Source organism: Daucus carota, chromosome 8, assembly GCF_001625215.2.
Source record: "Daucus carota subsp. sativus chromosome 8, DH1 v3.0, whole genome shotgun sequence".
Lineage (NCBI taxonomy): Eukaryota > Viridiplantae > Streptophyta > Magnoliopsida > Apiales > Apiaceae > Daucus > Daucus carota.
In genome coordinates, this window is record NC_030388.2 from 33,288,567 (window position 1) to 33,309,337 (window position 20,771).

The 20,771-nt window shown below is 34.5% G+C and overlaps 1 long non-coding RNA gene and 14 other non-coding genes across 16 annotated transcripts; 3 read left to right on the forward strand and 12 right to left on the reverse strand.

Moving 5' to 3' along the window:
- The first annotated feature begins 1,415 nt into the window (after nucleotides 1-1,415).
- On the forward strand, nucleotides 1,416-1,618 carry LOC135149091 (U2 spliceosomal RNA). The gene has a single exon (XR_010287152.1). It is a non-coding gene; the product is annotated as a U2 spliceosomal RNA (small nuclear RNA).
- A 2,109-nt stretch (nucleotides 1,619-3,727) lies between these two features.
- On the forward strand, nucleotides 3,728-3,931 carry LOC135149092 (U2 spliceosomal RNA). The gene has a single exon (XR_010287153.1). It is a non-coding gene; the product is annotated as a U2 spliceosomal RNA (small nuclear RNA).
- Nucleotides 3,932-5,469: 1,538 nt separating this feature from the next.
- On the reverse strand, nucleotides 5,470-5,664 carry LOC135149081 (U2 spliceosomal RNA). The gene has a single exon (XR_010287143.1). It is a non-coding gene; the product is annotated as a U2 spliceosomal RNA (small nuclear RNA).
- Nucleotides 5,665-6,629: 965 nt separating this feature from the next.
- Nucleotides 6,630-6,783, reverse strand: LOC135149024 (U1 spliceosomal RNA). Its single transcript, XR_010287087.1, has one exon. It is a non-coding gene; the product is annotated as a U1 spliceosomal RNA (small nuclear RNA).
- A 923-nt stretch (nucleotides 6,784-7,706) lies between these two features.
- On the reverse strand, nucleotides 7,707-7,901 carry LOC135149084 (U2 spliceosomal RNA). Its single transcript, XR_010287146.1, has one exon. It is a non-coding gene; the product is annotated as a U2 spliceosomal RNA (small nuclear RNA).
- A 937-nt stretch (nucleotides 7,902-8,838) lies between these two features.
- Nucleotides 8,839-8,992, reverse strand: LOC135149021 (U1 spliceosomal RNA). The gene has a single exon (XR_010287084.1). It is a non-coding gene; the product is annotated as a U1 spliceosomal RNA (small nuclear RNA).
- A 901-nt stretch (nucleotides 8,993-9,893) lies between these two features.
- On the reverse strand, nucleotides 9,894-10,089 carry LOC135149055 (U2 spliceosomal RNA). The gene has a single exon (XR_010287117.1). It is a non-coding gene; the product is annotated as a U2 spliceosomal RNA (small nuclear RNA).
- Nucleotides 10,090-10,288: 199 nt separating this feature from the next.
- LOC135148414 (uncharacterized) lies at nucleotides 10,289-13,529 on the forward strand. Of its 2 annotated transcripts, XR_010286588.1 has the most exons (5): nucleotides 10,289-10,560; nucleotides 11,106-11,202; nucleotides 11,455-11,647; nucleotides 12,664-12,801; nucleotides 13,347-13,529. It is a non-coding gene; the product is annotated as an uncharacterized LOC135148414 (long non-coding RNA). The 2 variants fall into 2 exon arrangements; XR_010286589.1 differs by lacking the exon at nucleotides 11,106-11,202.
- Nucleotides 11,057-11,210, reverse strand: LOC135149025 (U1 spliceosomal RNA). The gene has a single exon (XR_010287088.1). It is a non-coding gene; the product is annotated as a U1 spliceosomal RNA (small nuclear RNA).
- LOC135149079 (U2 spliceosomal RNA) lies at nucleotides 12,135-12,330 on the reverse strand. The gene has a single exon (XR_010287141.1). It is a non-coding gene; the product is annotated as a U2 spliceosomal RNA (small nuclear RNA).
- On the reverse strand, nucleotides 13,298-13,451 carry LOC135149026 (U1 spliceosomal RNA). Its single transcript, XR_010287089.1, has one exon. It is a non-coding gene; the product is annotated as a U1 spliceosomal RNA (small nuclear RNA).
- An 848-nt stretch (nucleotides 13,530-14,377) lies between the features above and the next one.
- LOC135149071 (U2 spliceosomal RNA) lies at nucleotides 14,378-14,573 on the reverse strand. The gene has a single exon (XR_010287133.1). It is a non-coding gene; the product is annotated as a U2 spliceosomal RNA (small nuclear RNA).
- Nucleotides 14,574-15,515: 942 nt separating this feature from the next.
- Nucleotides 15,516-15,669, reverse strand: LOC135149020 (U1 spliceosomal RNA). The gene has a single exon (XR_010287083.1). It is a non-coding gene; the product is annotated as a U1 spliceosomal RNA (small nuclear RNA).
- A 926-nt stretch (nucleotides 15,670-16,595) lies between these two features.
- LOC135149077 (U2 spliceosomal RNA) lies at nucleotides 16,596-16,791 on the reverse strand. Its single transcript, XR_010287139.1, has one exon. It is a non-coding gene; the product is annotated as a U2 spliceosomal RNA (small nuclear RNA).
- Nucleotides 16,792-17,762: 971 nt separating this feature from the next.
- Nucleotides 17,763-17,916, reverse strand: LOC135149045 (U1 spliceosomal RNA). The gene has a single exon (XR_010287108.1). It is a non-coding gene; the product is annotated as a U1 spliceosomal RNA (small nuclear RNA).
- Between the last annotated feature and the right edge of the window lie 2,855 nt (nucleotides 17,917-20,771).

Below are 20,771 nucleotides of genomic sequence, written 5' to 3' on the forward strand. Positions count from 1 at the left end.
CCGTCCAAACTTTTCTCGCGCTGTCATCCAAGGCCAAAAGCAACTCCACTCACGGGCCGAAAACTAGCAACATTTGACCAATGATGAAAGACATTAGTTCAAACTTAGATATTCATGCTTGATTTAGGACAGATACATCTAAAAAATTTTTCAACAAACCAGGTGTAATAAGATGGTAAATGGTATTGTTTATTATAATATATGTTAGTATTTGAGGTGATTTGCTCGCAAAGCTTCCCTCATCCAGCGGAGACGGTTAAACGAGAAGAATTCTGACAAAGGATAATGAGAGCACGGGCCTATTGACAACATACTACCTGGATGGGGTCAATGGTGATCTTGAGGGGCCCATGTGCCTAGGGAAGCAACTTCCATTGACTAAGCTATCTCCCCAAGTTGAAAAATTTCTTGGAGCCTACATCTAATTTGTGATAGGGGGGCTGTGTCCGCGCAGCCCCCCGACAATTTGTCAGGCATTTGCTGTGGTTTATTATAATGTATTGTTTAAAAACCTAACAGCTCATATTATTTTAAAAAAATTCCTACGTAGATTCACATATTTATCATGATACATCTGTTATTGTTTAAGTTGGTTTCTCAAATATAGCGTCACCCTTCATTTCACTTTCTCGCGCTAGTTCGCAACTCCATATTAAGTGAAATCAAATATCTAGCAATAACATATGCGTTCGAAGATTTGGTGTTCCGCAAAAATTCTTTTTAAATCTTGGTAAATGTAGGAGTTTTAACAACTAGGAATGTCTGTGTTTTCAAATGAGTTGTTAAGGCCCGAAATTCGATGTTTTTTTTTCGTGGCTTGGCTTTGCAGTAAGAACATATTTGATTCAGGCACAGATTTAATTATAGCAATATATCATTACAATAATTATCTTTATAAGCCCAAAAGCAGCAGCAACAGAAATGATCTCCATCTTGATTTGAATGGACGTACGAAACAAAACTTTGACATCAGGACCAATCGAATGTCATTCCATATCAGCTTGAATGTTTCCCGTCCGCAACTCCAAAAGTTAAAGGGTGTGAAGAGATTATACTTTATAAAAAGTGTACCTACATTTCAGAATGAAAATCAGAAAGATTAAAATTACTGCAGGTGTACAGATTTCATCAGCTTTAAGTTTTTCCTTATGATAAAAGAGACCGATGCCAGAAGAACATATTAGATGGAAACTCTTAAATCGGATTGAAGATTGACCCCAAGATTACAAATGACTTTCCCATGGATTTTTCTTAATTAAAAAAAATGGTATTAATTTTCTAATTACTAAGATCCTACACGTTTTTTTCTTTTGTAGCTTCATTAAAAGGAAAGCTGATAAACCCACCACGCGTTATTTTTATGTTGCGAGTGTGGGGCTCGGCTCGAAAACACTAAGCCTGCCAAAATTCCAGGCAGACCTTTCTCGCCTTTTGGGCTTAAAGATCAAGTGGTAGTATCTGTTGCAATTATCAGTTTAATATCTGTCATGGTGGGCCAATGGTCCACACGCATATTAAATAACATTTTTAGTGGGGAAGTGCCCGCCACAACTGCTGCTATTGGGGGCTTTCGAGAGTCTCCCAAGTGTGCACTACGCTCGGGCCAGGCTCCCCCCCACCACAAACATAGTCTCACACAACCTTGCTTGTCTATTTTAGTAGAACACGTTTTTATCATCACGTTTAAATATCGTAGAAAATTTATACGAACCGGGCAACATATAATGATACATATAATGTCCCCTCATAGATGGAATGAGGAAAAAGTTACCCGGACATAAGTTGTATTCTTAACCTAAGTAATAGAAAGAAAGACTCTATAAGTGATATTGTTTATCAACTTAACACGCTAATTTTTTTAATATATTCTACTATATTCACATTAATAGAACGAAAAATAAAAAAGTTAGGCTCATTTTGACAATTACCACTATAATATATTACACTATGGTATTGTAAAGTTGTTTTTTCTACAAAAAAATTATTTGATGGCTACTGAAAGAATGACAAAACTTTGTTGGTTTGATTGACTGGAACATCTCTTAGAAGGACACAACGAAAGGGTTCACATAAAGCATTTAACTCTATATATAATCATACAGTGGGGAACTGATCTTCGTACCTCTTTGCGAATAAAACACCGACCAACACAGTCTCCATCTCAACTTTCCCCAGTCTCAAACTTCCTGAAAAACTAGAAGCTCGAGGGATAGCATATGGTTTTGAGGAGTCCGACTCTGCATGTAAAGAGTTTACACCGTTCACCACCACATTTTCTCGCGCCTGTCACCAAGCAAAGCAACTCCACTCACCGGGCCGACGGAAAACTGTAACACATTTGACCAATGAAAGAATTAAGCAAATTAGCTTTCAAACATTTAGATTATTCAATGCTTTGCATTAATGGACAGATCAATGAAATGTTTCTAAAACCAAAGCATGTGGTTCAATAAGATGCAATATGATATGTTATTATAAATATTATTATTACTTAAGTGCATGCTTGACTCGCAAAAGCTTCCCTCATCTCGACGGGAGCTAGTAAAAAAAAGAATTCTGACCAAAGTTATAAATGAGAGTGCACTGCCACTTGAAACATACTTTCCCTGGATGGGGGCTCAATGGGTAGATCATATGAGGCCCACTGCCTAAGGAAGCAACTCCCTTGTGCACTTGGAGTCATTTTCCTAAGGGTCTACCAAGGGTGGACCTACATCATAATTTTTGTGTTAGGGGGGGACTTGCGTCTCGCGCAGCCCCACGCAAATATAGTCAAGCATTTGCGGTGTTTTACGATAATGGTATATTGTTTTATAAACTTAACACGCTCACATTAATTTTTAAAAAATATCCTACATATTCACAATTAATGATCATGATAATAAAAAGTTGGACCATTTTCTCACTATGCGGACAGCATATACATATGTATTGTTAAGTTGGTTTCATTTCACTTTAAAATCGCATAGTTGGCAAGCTCATAGTTAAGTTGAAATCAATATCTCCAGTAATAACAATGGTTCGAAGATTTATTTGTCCTCCGAAAAAAATCTTTTAAATTTGTAAATTGTAAGTGTTTTAACAACGGAATGTCGTGTTTTCAAATGAAGTTGTTAAGGCTAAATTCGATGTTTTTTTCCTGTTGGTTGGCAGTAACAACATATTTGAAGCAACGGATTTAATTGCCATAGTAATATATTATCATTACATAATTGTATCTTTAGAAGCCCAAGGCAGCAGCAAAGAATATCTCCATACCTGATTTGAATGAACTTACAGGAAAAAACTTTGAATCATCGGACAATCGCTGCTATTCCCCATTTCAGCTTGAATGTACCCGTCTCAACTACCAAAAGTTTAAAAGTTTTGAAGAGAGTATACTTTTAAAAATGATACCTACATTTCAGAATGAAATCAAAAGATTTAATTAACTGAGTGGTACAGATTCAGCTTTTTAAAGTTTTGTCTTTGATTAAAAAAGGCCGATTGCAGAGAAATATATCGGAACTCATATTGAAATGAAGATTGACCCCAAGGATTACCAGCTGACTTTCCCCTGGATTTTTTTTATTTTAACCAAAATGGTATTAATTTTCTAATACTAAGACATACGTTTTTTCTTTTGTACTTCATAAACAGAAAGCTGATAATACCACCAACGAGTTATTTTGTGTTGAAGTTTGAGCTCGGCTTATAAAACAAGCCTGCCCAACAATCATCTCATGGCATACCTTTCTCGGCCTTTTGGCTAAGCTCAAGGAGTCTCTGTTCTTAATCAGTTTAATATCTGCTATGTGGGCCCAATGGTCCCCACGATTATTAAATAATTTTTACGGGGGGGAAGGCCCCCCGCCACCTAAGCTTGCTATTGGGGTTACGGCGAGTCGCCCAAGTGCTTCTTGTGCACTACTGCTCGGCCAGCGCACCCCACCAACACATAGTCGCAAACCTGGCGGGTCTATTGTAGTGCTAGATGAAGAAACACGTTTTTATCTCACGGTAATTAACATATCGTAAGAAAATTTATAACAACAGGAAAATATAATATAACGATAATGTCAGTCTCTTATAATGGTATAGAGAAAAAGTTACCAGAATAATTTTCTTCTTAACTATTAATAAAGAAAGTACTCTATAAGTATATTGTTTATCAACTAACCCGCTAATTTTTTTAAATATATTCTTACTATATCACATTAATATAACGAAAAATAAAAAGTTAGGCTGGTGCCTCATTTTCAACCATACCCTACATACATACCCATGGTATTGTAGTTTGTTTTCTACACCAAATAATTATTGATGGCTAAGTTAACAGAAAGACTTGACAAAAACTTGTTGGTTTGTTGATGAACCCCTCCTTCGAATGACACAACTTAAAGGGTTACATAAAAGCATTTAACTTGCATAAAATATACAGTGGAGAATGATCTTCGTACCTCTTTTGCGGAAACAACGAACCGACCAAACACAGCTCCCTTCTCAACTTTCCCCAGTCCAATCGAAACTAGAAGCTCGATGGGAGCATATGTTTTTGAGGAGCGACGCTTTGCCCTGTAAAGAGTGTTTACACCGTTTCCAACTTTTCTCGGACTGTCATCCTAGGCAAAGCAACTGCACTCACCGGGCCGGACCGGAAACTGTAAACCATTTGACCAATGATTGAAAGAAAATAGTTCAACCATTTTTCGGATATTTCAATGGCTTTGCATTTGGACAGATAACTGACAATTTTTGCAACAAACCGCGGGTTGTCAATAAGAGCAAATGGTATTGTTATTATAATATATTATTATTATTAAGTGATTTGCTCGGCAAAAGATAAATAATAGACGGAGTAAAAAGTAAAGTTGTTGTAAACTCTTTACAGGCAGCGTCGCTCCTCAAAAAACATATGCTCTCCATCGAGCTTCTAGTTTTCGGAGTTGAGACTGGGGAAAGTTGAGATGGGAGCTTGTGTTGGTCGGTTTTTTTCCGCAAAAGAGGTACGAAGATCAGTTCCCACTGTATATTATTATGCAAGTTAAATGCTTTATGTAACCCTTTAAGTTGTGTCATTCGAAGAGGTGTTCAGTCAACAAACCAACAAAGTTTTGTCATTCTTTCACTTAGCCATCAAATAATATTTTTGTAGAAAACAACTTGACAATACCATGTGTATTTATTTAGGGTAATTGTGAAAATGAGCCTAACTTTTTATTTTTCGTTATATTAATGTGAATATAGTAAGAATATATTTAAAAAAATTAGCGTGTTAAGTTGATAAAACAATATACATTATAGAGTCTTTCTTTATTACTAGGTTAAGAATAAAATTATTCTGGGTAACTTTTTCTCTATACCATCTATGAGACTGACATTATCTTTATATTATATGTTTCCTGTTGTTATAAATTTTCTTACGATATTTTAAGTGATGATAAAAACGTGTTCTACTAAAATAGACAAGCAAGGTTGAGACTATGTTTGGTGGGGTGAGCCTGGCCCGAGCAGTAGTGCAGCACTTGGGCGACTCTCGTAACCCCAATAGCAAGCTATTGTGGCGGGCCTTCCCCCTTAAAAAATTAATTTAATATCGTGTGGACCATTGGCCCACATATCAGATATTAAACTGATAAGAACAGATACTACACTTGATCTTAGCCAAAAGGCCGAGAAAGGTATGCCTAGAATGTTTGGCAGGCTTTGTTTATAAGCCGAGCCTCACAACTCTCAACACAAATAACTCGTGGTGGTATTATCAGCTTTCTGTTTTATGAAGGTACAAAAGAAAAAAAACGTGTATGATCTTAGTATTAGAAAATTAATACCATTTTTAAAATTAAAAAAATCCATGGGAAAGTCATCTGTAATACTTGGGTCAATCTTCATTCAATATGAGTTTCCATAATATGTTCTTCTGGCAATCGTCTGTTTTTTAATCAAAGAAAAACTTAAAGCTGAATCTGTACACACTCAGTAATTTAAATCTTTCTGATTTTCATTCTGAAATGTAGGTATCACTTTTTAAAGTATAATCTCTTCAAACCTTTTTAAACTTTTGGAGTTGAGACGGGACATTCAAGCTGAAATGGGAATTAGCATTCGATTGGTCCTGATATTCAAAGTTTGTTTCGTACGTCCATTCAAATCAGGTATGGAGATCATTTCTTTGCTGCTGCTCTTGGGCTTCTAAAGATAAATTATGTAATGATAATATATTACTATGCAATTAAATCCGTTGCTGATCAAATATGTTGTTACTGCAAGCCAACAGGAAAAAAACATCGAATTTAGCCTTAACAACTCATTTGAAACACAGACATTCCAGTTTGTTAAAACACTTACAATTTACCAAGATTTAAAAGATTTTTTTCAGGAACAAAAAATCTTCGAACCATATGTTATTACTGAGATATTTGATTTCACTTAATATGGACTTGCCAACTATGCGAGTAAAGTGAAATGAAACCAACTTAACAATACCATATGTATATGCTTGGTCGCAAGTGAGAAAATGAGTCCAACTTTTTATTTATCATGATATTAATGTGAATATAGTAGGAATATTTTTAAAAATAATGTGAGCGTGTTAAGTTTATAAAACAATATACATTATCGTAAACCACAGCAAATGCTTGACTATATTTGCGGGGGCTGCGCGGACGCAAGCCCCCCCTAACACAAATTATGATGTAGGTCCACCACTTGGGTAGACCTTAGGAACTTCCAAAGTGCAATGGAAGTTGCTTCCCTAGGCCATGGGCCTCAATGATCACCCATTGACCCCATCCAGGTAAGTATGTTGTCAAGTAGGCAGTGCATCTCTATTTATACCTTTGTCAGAATTCTTTTCTTTTACTCCGTCGATGAGGGAAGCTTTGCGAGCAAATCACTTAATAATAATAATATATTATAATAACAATACCATTTGCATCTTATTGACACCTGTTTGTTGAAAATTTTCAGTTATCTGTCCTAAATGCAAAGCATTGAATATCTAAATGTTTGAACTAATTTCTTTCATCATTGGTCAAATGTTTACAGTTTCCGGCCCGGTGAGTGGAGTTGCTTTGCCTTGGATGACAGGCGCGAGAAAAGTTGGAACGGTGTAAACTCTTTACATGCAGCGTCGCTCCTCAAAAACATATGCTATCCATCGAGCTTCTAGTTTTCGGAGTTGAGACTGGGGAAAGTTGAGATGGTAGCTGTGTTGGTCGGTGTTTATTCCGCAAAGAGGTACGAAGATCAGTTCCCCACTGTATATTATTATGAGAGTTAAATGCTTTATGTAACCCTTTAAGTTGTGTCATTCTAAGAGATGTTCAGTCAACAAACCAACAAAGTTTTGTCATTCTTTCAGTTAGCCATCAAATAATATTTTTGTAGAAAACAACTTGACAATACCATGTGTATATATTTAGTGGTAATTGTCAAAATGAGCCTAACTTTTTATTTTTCGTTATATTAATGTGAATATAGTAAGAATATATTTAAAAAAATTAGCGTGTTAAGTTGATAAAACAATATACATTATAGAGTCTTTCTTTATTACTAGGTTAAGAATAAAATTATTCCGGGTAACTTTTTCTCTATACCATCTATGAGAGTGACATTATCATTATATTATATGTTGCCGGTTGTTATAAATTTTCTTACGATATTTTAAGTGATGATAAAAACGTGTTCTACTAAAATAGACAAGCAAGGTTGTGAGACTATGTTTTGGTGGGGGAGCCTGGCCCGAGCAGTAGTGCAGCACTTGGGCGACTCTCGAAACCCCAATAGCAAGCTATTGTGGCGGGCCTTCCCCCTTAAAAATTTAATTTAATATCGTGTGGACCATTGGCCCACATATCAGATATTAAACTGATAAGAACAGATACTACACTTGATCTTAGCCAAAAGGCCGAGAAAGGTATGCCTGGAATGTTTGGCAGGCTTTGTTTATAAGCCGAGCCCACAACTCTCAACACAAATAACTCGTGGTGGTATTATCAGCTTTCTGTTTTATGAAGCTACAAAAGAAAAAAACGTGTATGATCTTAGTATTAGAAAATTAATACCATTTTTTTAATTAAAAAAATCCATGGGAAAGTCATTTGTAATACTTGGGGTCAATCTTCATCCGATATGAGTTTCCTCAATATGTTCTTCTGGCAATCGTCTCTTTTTTTATCAAAGAAAAACTTAAAGCTGAATCTGTACACACTCAGTAATTTAAATCTTTCTGATTTTCATTCTGAATGTAGGTATCACTTTTTAAAAGTATAATCTCTTCAAACCTTTTTAACTTTTGGAGTTGAGACGGGACATTCAAGCTGAATTGGGAATTAGCATTCGATTGGTCCTGATATTCAAAGTTTGTTTCGTACGTCCATTCAAATCAGGTATGGAGATCATTTCTTTTCTGCTGCTCTTGGGCTTATAAAGATCAATTATGTAATGATAATATATTACTATGCAATTAAATCTGTTGCCTGATCAAATATGTTCTTACTGCAAGCCAACAGAAAAAAACATCGAATTTAGCCTTAACAACTCATTTGAAACACAGACATTCCAGTTTGTTAAAACTCTTACAATTTACCAAGATTTAAAAGATTTTTGAGGAACACCAAATCTTCGAACCATATGTTATTGCTGAGATATTTGATTTCACTTAATATGGAGTTGCGAACTATGCGAGAAAAGTGAAATGATGGAGTTGACGCTATGTGAGAAACCAACTTAACAATACCATATGTATCATGATATTAATGTGAATCTAGTAGGAATATTTTTAAAAATAATATGAGCGTGTTAAGTTGATTAACAATATACATTATCATAAACCACAGCAAATGCTTGACCATAATTGCGGGGGCTGCGCGGACACAAGCCCCCCTATCACAAATTATGATGTAGGCTCCACCACTTGGGGAGACCTTAGGAACTTCCAAAGTGCAATGGAAGTTGCTTCCCTAGGCCATGGGCCTCAATGATCACCCATTGACCCCATCCAGGTAAGTATGTTGTCAAGTAGGCCGTGCATCTCTATTTATACCTTTGTCAGAATTCTTTTCTTTTACTCCGTGGATGAGGGAAGCTTTGCGAGCAAATCACCTAATAATAATAATATATTATAATAACAATACCATTTGCATCTTATTGACACCTGTTTGTTGAAAAATTTTTAGTTATCTGTCCTAAATGCAAAGCATTGAATATCTAAATGTTTGAACTAATTTCTTTCATCATTGGTCAAATGTTTATAGTTTTCGGCCCGGTGAGTGGAGTTGCTTTGCCTTGGATGACAGGCGCGAGAAAAGTTGGAACGGTGTAAACTCTTTACATGCAGCGTCGCTCCTCAAAAACATATGCTCTCCATCGAGCTTCTAGTTTTCGGAGTTGAGACTGGGGAAAGTTGAGATGGGAGCTGTGTTGGTCGGTGTATTTCCGCAAAAGAGGTACGAAGATCAGTTCCCCACTGTATATTATTATGAGAGTTAAATGCTTTATGTAACCCTTTAAGTTGTGTCATTCTAAGAGATGTTCAGTCAACAAACCAACAAAGTTTTGTCATTCTTTCACTTAGCCATCAAATAATATTTTTGTAGAAAACAACTTGACAATACCATGTGTATATATTTAGTGGTAATTGTGAAAATGAGCCTAACTTTTTATTTTTCGTTATATTAATGTGAATATAGTAAGAATATATTTAAAAAAATTACCGTGTTAAGTTGATAAAACAATATACATTATAGAGTCTTTCTTTATTACTAGCTTAAGAATAAAATTATTCTGGGTAACTTTTTCTTTATACGTTATATTATATGTTGCCGGTTGTTATAAATTTTCTTACGATATCTTAAGTGATGATAAAAACGTGTTCTACTAAAATAGACAAGCAAGGTTGTGAGACTGTTTTGGTGGGGTGAGCCTGGCCCGAGCAGTAGTGCAGCACTTGGGCGACTCTCGAAAACCCCAATAGCAAGCTATTGTGGTGGGCCTTCCCCCTTAAAAAATTAATTTAATATCGTGTGGACCATTGGCCCACATATCAGATATTAAACTGATAAGAACAGATACTACACTTGATCTTAGCCAAAAGGCCGAGAAAGGTATGCCTAGAATGTTTGGCAGGCTTTGTTTATAAGCCGAGCCCCACAACTCTCAACACAAAATAACTCGTGGTGGTATTATCAGCTTTCTGTTTTATGAAGCTACAAAAGAAAAAAACGTGTATGATCTTAGTATTAGAAAATTAATACCATTTTTTAAATTAAAAAAATCCATGGGAAAGTAATTTGTAATACTTGGGGTCAATCTTCATCCGATATGAGTTTCCACAATATGTTCTTCTGGCAATCGTCTCTATTTTTATCAAAGAAAAACTTAAAGCTGAATCTGTACACACTCAGTAATTTAAATCTTTCTGATTTTCATTCTGAAATGTAGGTATCACTTTTTAAAAGTATAATCTCTTCAAACCTTTTTAACTTTTGGAGTTGAGACGGGACATTCAAGCTGAAATGGGAATTAGCATTCGATTGGTCCTGATATTCAAAGCTTGTTTCGTACGTCCATTCAAATCAGGTATGGAGATCATTTCTTTGCTGCTGCTCTTGGGCTTCTAAAGATAAATTATGTAATGATAATATATTACTATGCAATTAAATCCGTTGCCTGATCAAATATGTTGTTACTGCAAGCCAACAGAAAAAAAACATCAAATTTAGCCTTAACAACTCATTTGAAACACAGACATTCCAGTTTGTTAAAACACTTACAATTTACCAAGATTTAAAAGATTTTTTTGAGGAACAAAAAATCTTCGAACCATATGTTATTACTGAGATATTTGATTTCACTTAATATGGACTTGCCAACTATGCGAGTAAAGTGAAATGAAACCAACTTAACAATACCATATGTATATGCTTGGTCGCAAGTGAGAAAATGAGTCCAACTTTTTATTTATCTTGATATTAATGTGAATATAGTAGGAATATTTTTAAAAATAATGTGAGCGTGTTAAGTTTATAAAACAATATACATTATCGTAAACCACAGCAAATGCTTGACTATATTTGCGGGGGCTGCGCGGACGCAAGCCCCCCCTAACACAAATTATGATGTAGGTCCACCACTTGGGTAGACCTTAGGAACTTCCAAAGTGCAATGGAAGTTGCTTCCCTAGGCCATGGGCCTCAATGATCACCCATTGACCCCATCCAGGTAAGTATGTTGTCAAGTAGGCAGTGCATCTCTATTTATACCTTTGTCAGAATTCTTTTCTTTTACTCCGTCGATGAGGGAAGCTTTGCGAGCAAATCACTTAATAATAATAATATATTATAATAACAATACCATTTGCATCTTATTGACACCTGTTTGTTGAAAAATTTTCAGTTATCTGTCCAAAATGCAAAGCATTGAATATCTAAATGTTTGAACTAATTTCTTTCATCATTGGTCAAATGTTTACAGTTTCCGGCCCGGTGAGTGGAGTTGCTTTGCCTAGGATGACAGGCGCGAGAAAAGTTGGAACGGTGTAAACTCTTTACAGGCAGCGTCGCTCCTCAAAAACATATGCTCTCCATCGAGCTTCTAGTTTTCGGAGTTGAGACTGGGGAAAGTTGAGAAGGGAGCTGTGTTGGTCGGTTCTTTTTCCGCAAAAGAGGTACGAAGATCAGTTCTCCACTGTATATTATTATGCAAGTTAAATGCTTTATGTAACCCTTTAAGTTGTGTCATTCGAAGAGGTGTTCAGTCAACAAACCAACAAAGTTTTGTCATTCTTTCACTTAGCCATCAAATAATATTTTTGTAGAAAACAACTTGACAATACCATGTGTATTTATTTAGGGTAATTGTGAAAATGAGCCTAACTTTTTATTTTTCGTTATATTAATGTGAATATAGTAAGAATATATTTAAAAAAAATTAGCGTGTTAAGTTGATAAAACAATATACATTATAGAGTCTTTCTTTATTACTAGGTTAAGAATAAAATTATTCTGGGTAACTTTTTCTCTATACCATCTATGAGACTGACATTATCTTTATATTATATGTTTCCTGTTGTTATAAATTTTCTTACGATATTTTAAGTGATGATAAAAACGTGTTCTACTAAAATAGACAAGCAAGGTTGAGACTATGTTTTGGTGGGGTGAGCCTGGCCCGAGCAGTAGTGCAGCACTTGGGCGACTCTCGTAAACCCCAATAACAAGCTATTGTGGCGGGCCTTCCCCCTTAAAAAATTAATTTAATATCGTGTGGACCATTGGCCCACATATCAGATATTAAACTGATAAGAACAGATACTACACTTGATCTTAGCCAAAAGGCCGAGAAAGGTATGCCTAGAATGTTTGGCAGGCTTTGTTTATAAGCCGAGCCTCACAACTCTCAACACAAAATAACTCGTGGTGGTATTATCAGCTTTCTGTTTTATGAAGTTACAAAAGAAAAAAACGTGTATGATCTTAGTATTAGAAAATTAATACCATTTTTAAAATAAAAAAAATCCATGGGAAAGTCATCTGTAATACTTGGGGTCAATCTTCATTCAATATGAGTTTCCATAATATGTTCTTCTGGCAATCGTCTGTTTTTTAATCAAAGAAAAACTTAAAGCTGAATCTGTACACACTCAGTAATTTAAATCTTTCTGATTTTCATTCTGAAATGTAGGTATCACTTTTTAAAAGTATAATCTCTTCAAACCTTTTTAACTTTTGGAGTTGAGACGGGACATTCAAGCTGAAATGGGAATTAGCATTCGATTGGTCCTGATATTCAAAGTTTGTTTCGTACGTCCATTCAAATCAGGTATGGAGATCATTTCTTTGCTGCTGCTCTTGGGCTTCTAAAGATAAATTATGTAATGATAATATATTACTATGCAATTAAATCCGTTGCCTGATCAAATATGTTGTTACTGCAAGCCAACAGGAAAAAAACATCGAATTTAGCCTTAACAACTCATTTGAAACACAGACATTCCAGTTTGTTAAAACACTTACAATTTACCAAGATTTAAAAGATTTTTTTCAGGAACAAAAAATCTTCGAACCATATGTTATTACTGAGATATTTGATTTCACTTAATATGGACTTGCCAACTATGCGAGTAAAGTGAAATGAAACCAACTTAACAATACCATATGTATATGCTTGGTCGCAAGTGAGAAAATGAGTCCAACTTTTTATTTATCATGATATTAATGTGAATATAGTAGGAATATTTTTAAAAATAATGTGAGCGTGTTAAGTTTATAAAACAATATACATTATCGTAAACCACAGCAAATGCTTGACTATATTTGCGGGGGCTGCGCGGACGCAAGCCCCCCCTAACACAAATTATGATGTAGGTCCACCACTTGGGTAGACCTTAGGAACTTCCAAAGTGCAATGGAAGTTGCTTCCCTAGGCCATGGGCCTCAATGATCACCCATTGACCCCATCCAGGTAAGTATGTTGTCAAGTAGGCAGTGCATCTCTATTTATACCTTTGTCAGAATTCTTTTCTTTTACTCCGTCGATGAGGGAAGCTTTGCGAGCAAATCACTTAATAATAATAATATATTATAATAACAATACCATTTGCATCTTATTGACACCTGTTTGTTGAAAAATTTTCAGTTATCTGTCCTAAATGCAAAGCATTGAATATCTAAATGTTTGAACTAATTTCTTTCATCATTGGTCAAATGTTTACAGTTTTCGGCCCGGTGAGTGGAGTTGCTTTGCCTTGGATGACAGGCGCGAGAAAAGTTGGAACGGTGTAAACTCTTTACATGCAGCGTCGCTCCTCAAAAACATGTGCTATCCATCGAGCTTCTAGTTTTCGGAGTTGAGACTGGGGAAAGTTGAGATGGGAGCTGTGTTGGTCGGTGTTTATTCCGCAAAAGAGGTACGAAGATCAGTTCCCCACTGTATATTATTATGAGAGTTAAATGCTTTATGTAACCCTTTAAGTTGTGTCATTCTAAGAGATGTTCAGTCAACAAACCAACAAAGTTTTGTCATTCTTTCAGTTAGCCATCAAATAATATTTTTGTAGAAAACAACTTGACAATACCATGTGTATATATTTAGTGGTAATTGTCAAAATGAGCCTAACTTTTTTATTTTTCGTTATATTAATGTGAATATAGTAAGAATATATTTAAAAAAATTAGCGTGTTAAGTTGATAAAACAATATACATTATAGAGTCTTTCTTTATTACTAGGTTAAGAATAAAATTATTCTGGGTAACTTTTTCTCTATACCATCTATGAGAGTGACATTATCATTATATTATATGTTGCCGGTTGTTATAAATTTTCTTACGATATTTTAAGTGATGATAAAAACGTGTTCTACTAAAATAGACAAGCAAGGTTGTGAGACTATGTTTTGGTGGGGGAGCCTGGCCCGAGCAGTAGTGCAGCACTTGGGCGACTCTCGAAAACCCCAATAGCAAGCTATTGTGGCGGGCCTTCCCCCTTAAAAATTTAATTTAATATCGTGTGGACCATTGGCCCACATATCAGATATTAAACTGATAAGAACAGATACTACACTTGATCTTAGCCAAAAGGCCGAGAAAGGTATGCCTGGAATGTTTGGCAGGCTTTGTTTATAAGCCGAGCCCCACAACTCTCAACACAAAATAACTCGTGGTGGTATTATCAGCTTTCTGTTTTATGAAGCTACAAAAGAAAAAAACGTGTATGATCTTAGTATTAGAAAATTAATACCATTTTTTTAATTAAAAAAATCCATGGGAAAGTCATTTGTAATACTTGGGGTCAATCTTCATCCGATATGAGTTTCCACAATATGTTCTTCTGGCAATCGTCTCTTTTTTTATCAAAGAAAAACTTAAAGCTGAATCTGTACACACTCAGTAATTTAAATCTTTCTGATTTTCATTCTGAAATGTAGGTATCACTTTTTAAAAGTATAATCTCTTCAAACCTTTTTAACTTTTGGAGTTGAGACGGGACATTCAAGCTGAATTGGGAATTAGCATTCGATTGGTCCTGATATTCAAAGTTTGTTTCGTACGTCCATTCAAATCAGGTATGGAGATCATTTCTTTGCTGCTGCTCTTGGGCTTATAAAGATCAATTATGTAATGATAATATATTACTATGCAATTAAATCTGTTGCCTGATCAAATATGTTCTTACTGCAAGCCAACAGAAAAAAAACATCGAATTTAGCCTTAACAACTCATTTGAAACACAGACATTCCAGTTTGTTAAAACTCTTACAATTTACCAAGATTTAAAAGATTTTTGAGGAACACCAAATCTTCGAACCATATGTTATTGCTGAGATATTTGATTTCACTTAATATGGAGTTGCGAACTATGCGAGAAAAGTGAAATGATGGAGTTGACGCTATGTGAGAAACCAACTTAACAATACCATATGTATCATGATATTAATGTGAATCTAGTAGGAATATTTTTAAAAATAATATGAGCTTGTTAAGTTGATTAAACAATATACATTATCATAAACCACAGCAAATGCTTGACTATAATTGTGGGGGCTGCGCGGACACAAGCCCCCCTATCACAAATTATGATGTAGGCTCCACCACTTGGGGAGACCTTAGGAACTTCCAAAGTGCAATGGAAGTTGCTTCCCTAGGCCATGGGCCTCAATGATCACCCATTGACCCCATCCAGGTAAGTATGTTGTCAAGTAGGCCGTGCATCTCTATTTATACCTTTGTCAGAATTCTTTTCTTTTACTCCGTGGATGAGGGAAGCTTTGCGAGCAAATCACCTAATAATAATAATATATTATAATAACAATACCATTTGCATCTTATTGACACCTGTTTGTTGAAAAATTTTTAGTTATCTGTCCTAAATGCAAAGCATTGAATATCTAAATGTTTGAACTAATTTCTTTCATCATTGGTCAAATGTTTACAGTTTGCGGCCCGGTGAGTGGAGTTGCTTTGCCTTGGATGACAGGCGCGAGAAAAGTTGGAACGGTGTAAACTCTTTACATGCAGCGTCGCTCCTCAAAAACATATGCTCTCCATCGAGCTTCTAGTTTTCGGAGTTGAGACTGGGGAAAGTTGAGATGGGAGCTGTGTTGGTCGGTGTATTTTCCGCAAAAGAGGTACGAAGATCAGTTCCCCACTGTATATTATTATGAGAGTTAAATGCTTTATGTAACCCTTTAAGTTGTGTCATTCTAAGAGATGTTCAGTCAACAAACCAACAAAGTTTTGTCATTCTTTCACTTAGCCATCAAATAATATTTTTGTAGAAAACAACTTGACAATACCATGTGTATATATTTAGTGGTAATTGTGAAAATGAGCCTAACTTTTTTATTTTTCGTTATATTAATGTGAATATAGTAAGAATATATTTAAAAAAAATTACCGTGTTAAGTTGATAAAACAATATACATTATAGAGTCTTTCTTTATTACTAGCTTAAGAATAAAATTATTCTGGGTAACTTTTTCTCTATACCATCTATGAGAGTGACATTATCGTTATATTATATGTTGCCGGTTGTTATAAATTTTCTTACGATATCTTAAGTGATGATAAAAACGTGTTCTACTAAAATAGACAAGCAAGGTTGTGAGACTGTTTTGGTGGGGTGAGCCTGGCCCGAGCAGTAGTGCAGCACTTGGGCGACTCTCGAAAACCCCAATAGGAAGCTATTGTGGTGGGCCTTCCCCCTTAAAAAATTAATTTAATATCGTGTGGACCATTGGCCCACATATCAGATATTAAACTGATAAGAACAGATACTACACTTGATCTTAGCCAAAAGGCCGAGAAAGGTATGCCTAGAATGTTTGGCAGGCTTTGTTTATAAGCCGAGCCCCACAACTCTCAACACAAAATAACTCGTGGTGGTATTATCAGCTTTCTGTTTTATGAAGCTACAAAAGAAAAAAACGTGTATGATCTTAGTATTAGAAAATTAATACCATTTTTTAAATTAAAAAAATCCATGGGAAAGTAATTTGTAATACTTGGGGTCAATCTTCATCCGATATGAGTTTCCACAATATGTTCTTCTGGCAATCGTCTCTATTTTTATCAAAGAAAAACTTAAAGCTGAATCTGTACACACTCAGTAATTTAAATCTTTCTGATTTTCATTCTGAAATGTAGGTATCACTTTTTAAAAGTATAATCTCTTCAAACCTTTTTAACTTTTGGAGTTGAGACGGGACATTCAAGCTGAAATGGGAATTAGCATTCGATTGGTCCTGATATTCAAAGCTTGTTTCGTACGTCCATTCAAATCAGGTATGGAGATCATTTCTTTGCTGCTGCTCTTGGGCTTCTAAAGATAAATTATGTAATGATAATATATTACTATGCAATTAAATCCGTTGCCTGATCAAATATGTTGTTACTGCAAGCCAACAGAAAAAAAACATCAAATTTAGCCTTAACAACTCATTTGAAACACAGACATTCCAGTTTGTTAAAACACTTACAATTTACCAAGATTTAAAAGATTTTTTTGAGGAACAAAAAATCTTCGAACCATATGTTATTACTGAGATATTTGATTTCACTTAATATGGACTTGCCAACTATGCGAGTAAAGTGAAATGAAACCAACTTAACAATACCATATGTATATGCTTGGTCGCAAGTGAGAAAATGAGTCCAACTTTTTATTTATCTTGATATTTATTAATGTGAATATAGTAGGAATATTTTTAAAAATAATGTGAGCGTGTTAAGTTTATAAAACAATATACATTATCGTAAACCACAGCAAATGCTTGACTATATTTGCGGGGGCTGCGCGGACGCAAGCCCCCCCTAACACAAATTATGATGTAGGTCCACCACTTGGGTAGACCTTTGGAACTTCCAAAGTGCAATGGAAGTTGCTTCCCTAGGCCATGGGCCTCAATGATCACCCATTGACCCCATCCAGGTAAGTATGTTGTCAAGTAGGCAGTGCATCTCTATTTATACCTTTGTCAGAATTCTTTTCTTTTACTCCGTCGATGAGGGAAGCTTTGCGAGCAAATCACTTAATAATAATAATATATTATAATAACAATACCATTTGCATCTTATTGACACCTGTTTGTTGAAAAATTTTCAGTTATCTGTCCAAAATGCAAAGCATTGAATATCTAAATGTTTGAACTAATTTCTTTCATCATTGGTCAAATGTTTACAGTTTCCGGCCCGGTGAGTGGAGTTGCTTTGCCTAATAACTCGTGTAAGTATTCTTAATCTTTATCTTTATAATTTAAATTACAGATTATATCTGTTTAAATATACCTGTTTTCATTAATCAAGTTCATAACTTGTATGTAATTATAATCCTTATCACCGGTCCTTTATAATCCTTATCACCGGTCCTTGTTGTGTCAGATTATAATCCTTATCACCGGTCCTTGTTGTGTTGGTATCAGAGCCAGTATTCTGTTGAAAATTGGTGTTATTAAGTACTTTAATTTCTTATCGTCGTAGTCGATCGGTCCCAAGTCGCGTTGTGGAGTCTTGCCCGTTAGCCAGAGTTAGGCGTGTTAGGGTTTATTATCCACGTAATCAGTCGTTGACAGCCGAGCTATTGACTTAAGAATTAAAGTTCTTAAAACATGCTAAGATCAATAGGATTTGGTAAACATACTAAGCTAAATAAGGATTTCGTCAAGAATAGTAATGAAATAGAATATGAACTTTTAGAACAACATCTTAAAGATTGGTCATTACCTAAGGTTAAACCAACAGAAATTTATGAGATAGGTACTTTTGATTTAAAATCAAAAATGATAATTAAAACTGTAGAGAAAACTATACCTATATCTGAAACTTATGAAACAATATCATTAATAAATGATGATGTTAAGAGATATAAGGATCAATATAATTTTCTACATCTAGGATGTGTACAAATAGGTTTCAAACCTTTAACTCGAGAAGGTTTAAATACATCTATGTGTGTAGCCTTATGTGATAATAGACATAATAAATTTACAGACGCTTTACTAGGATTAGTTGAGACTAGTCTATGTAAAGGCCCTGTTTATTTCAACTGTTATCCTAATTTTGAGGTATCACTTACAGATAAAAATATATCAGATGTTTTAACTCTGTTTATACAAACTAGTGGTTATGATATGAAAACAGGAACAGAAAATATAGCTTTAATTTATAGAGTCAGTTTTAAGGTATTAAATACCTTAGCACCCAAAGCTAAGAAATTTGATGTTAAATGTAAAACAACATTATTTGAAGCTAATTTAGCTAAATCATTTATATCTATTCCTAAAACTATATCATGGTCTGAAATAACATTACCAGAAAAGTGGTTATTACCTGGAGCTAAGGTTCCCAGTTCAGATAAAAATGAAAATAGAGAAATAGAACAAATAGTTGAAACCCCTGATGGAAATGTTGAAATATATTTTGGTCAACAAGGAAGAATAGCAAGGTTTAATATAACTAATTTTGAAACTTTAAGTCAATCAGGAAGAGCTTCTACTTCATCTATTCCTACCAGAATAGAAACAGAAAATGTAGTAGGAATTAAAGAATCAAATAATCAAATTCCTCATGCTATTTATAAAGCCAAGGATAAGATAGGATCACCAACTTTTAGTGACATGAATTTCTCTATAAATGTATTAGAATTAAATAGTATTCAAGAATTTGAAATAGACAGAAATAAGATTAATAATGAATTTAATCAACCTAAATATAAGGTTTTTAGAGAATGGTTTTTTAAGAGTTATTCTAAAGAGAAAACTTTAGAATTTAAAGATTTGTTTTATAAACATCTTGAAGAACATAAAATTATATTAAATTTTGTAGATTGGTTTTTCATGACACAAAATGAATTTCCTCAAATAAATATGATTAATAATTATTATAAAGAATGACAAACAACACATGGCCCTAAACTAACCTCTTTACACCCTCCAATAGAGAATAAAATATTTTTAACTACAATGAATGGAAACCCGGTAACTGCTCATGCTATATCTGAGACATTTACAGAAAATACCACTCATGAGAAAATATTATCTCAAAATAATTTCTCAAATATGCATTTGCATACTCTAGGGAAACAATTAACTAGAGTAGAAAATAATACTAATACAATGCTAGAAAAAATACAGCAATCTATAAAACCCTCTACTCCTGTAAAACAGGAAACAGTTTTAATTCCTCCGCCAGTTTATACACCCTTTAATCTTCAATCTAAAAAAGAAACAAATTTAGTTAATGCGTTAGTTTCAAAACTAGAAGAATTAAAACAAAAAGAAAATATAACTGAGTCTTCGTCTTCAGTAGCAGTTATAAATAAAGAAGAAACTGAAGAAGAAGATAATATCAGTGAAACAGAATTAGCCCAATTAAACAATCAAATTTCAATCCTTAGATAATGAAAACCAGGAAATCAATCAATCCTTGAATAAAATTGAATTTGATAAAAGACCTTTAAAAAATAAAGTTCCTTATGGACGATACTACTATCCTAGGCCAACACCTATGGATGTATTATTTGAAGAAAATTTTATAAATACAGAAAAATCAAGTTTTTCAGCAGACCAAATCTATGAATGGAACATAGATGGTTGTGCAGAGCAACAAATATTTGCTGTTCTACACAAAATGTTAATGTATTCTACAATATGTAAAGCTAATGGTAATACAGATGCAAATATTGCTAGTTTTATAATAGCAGGATTTACAGGACAACTTAAAGGATGGTGGGATAATATTCTAACACCATTTCAAAGAGAAGAAATTTTACAAGCTAAAAAATTAATACATTCTAA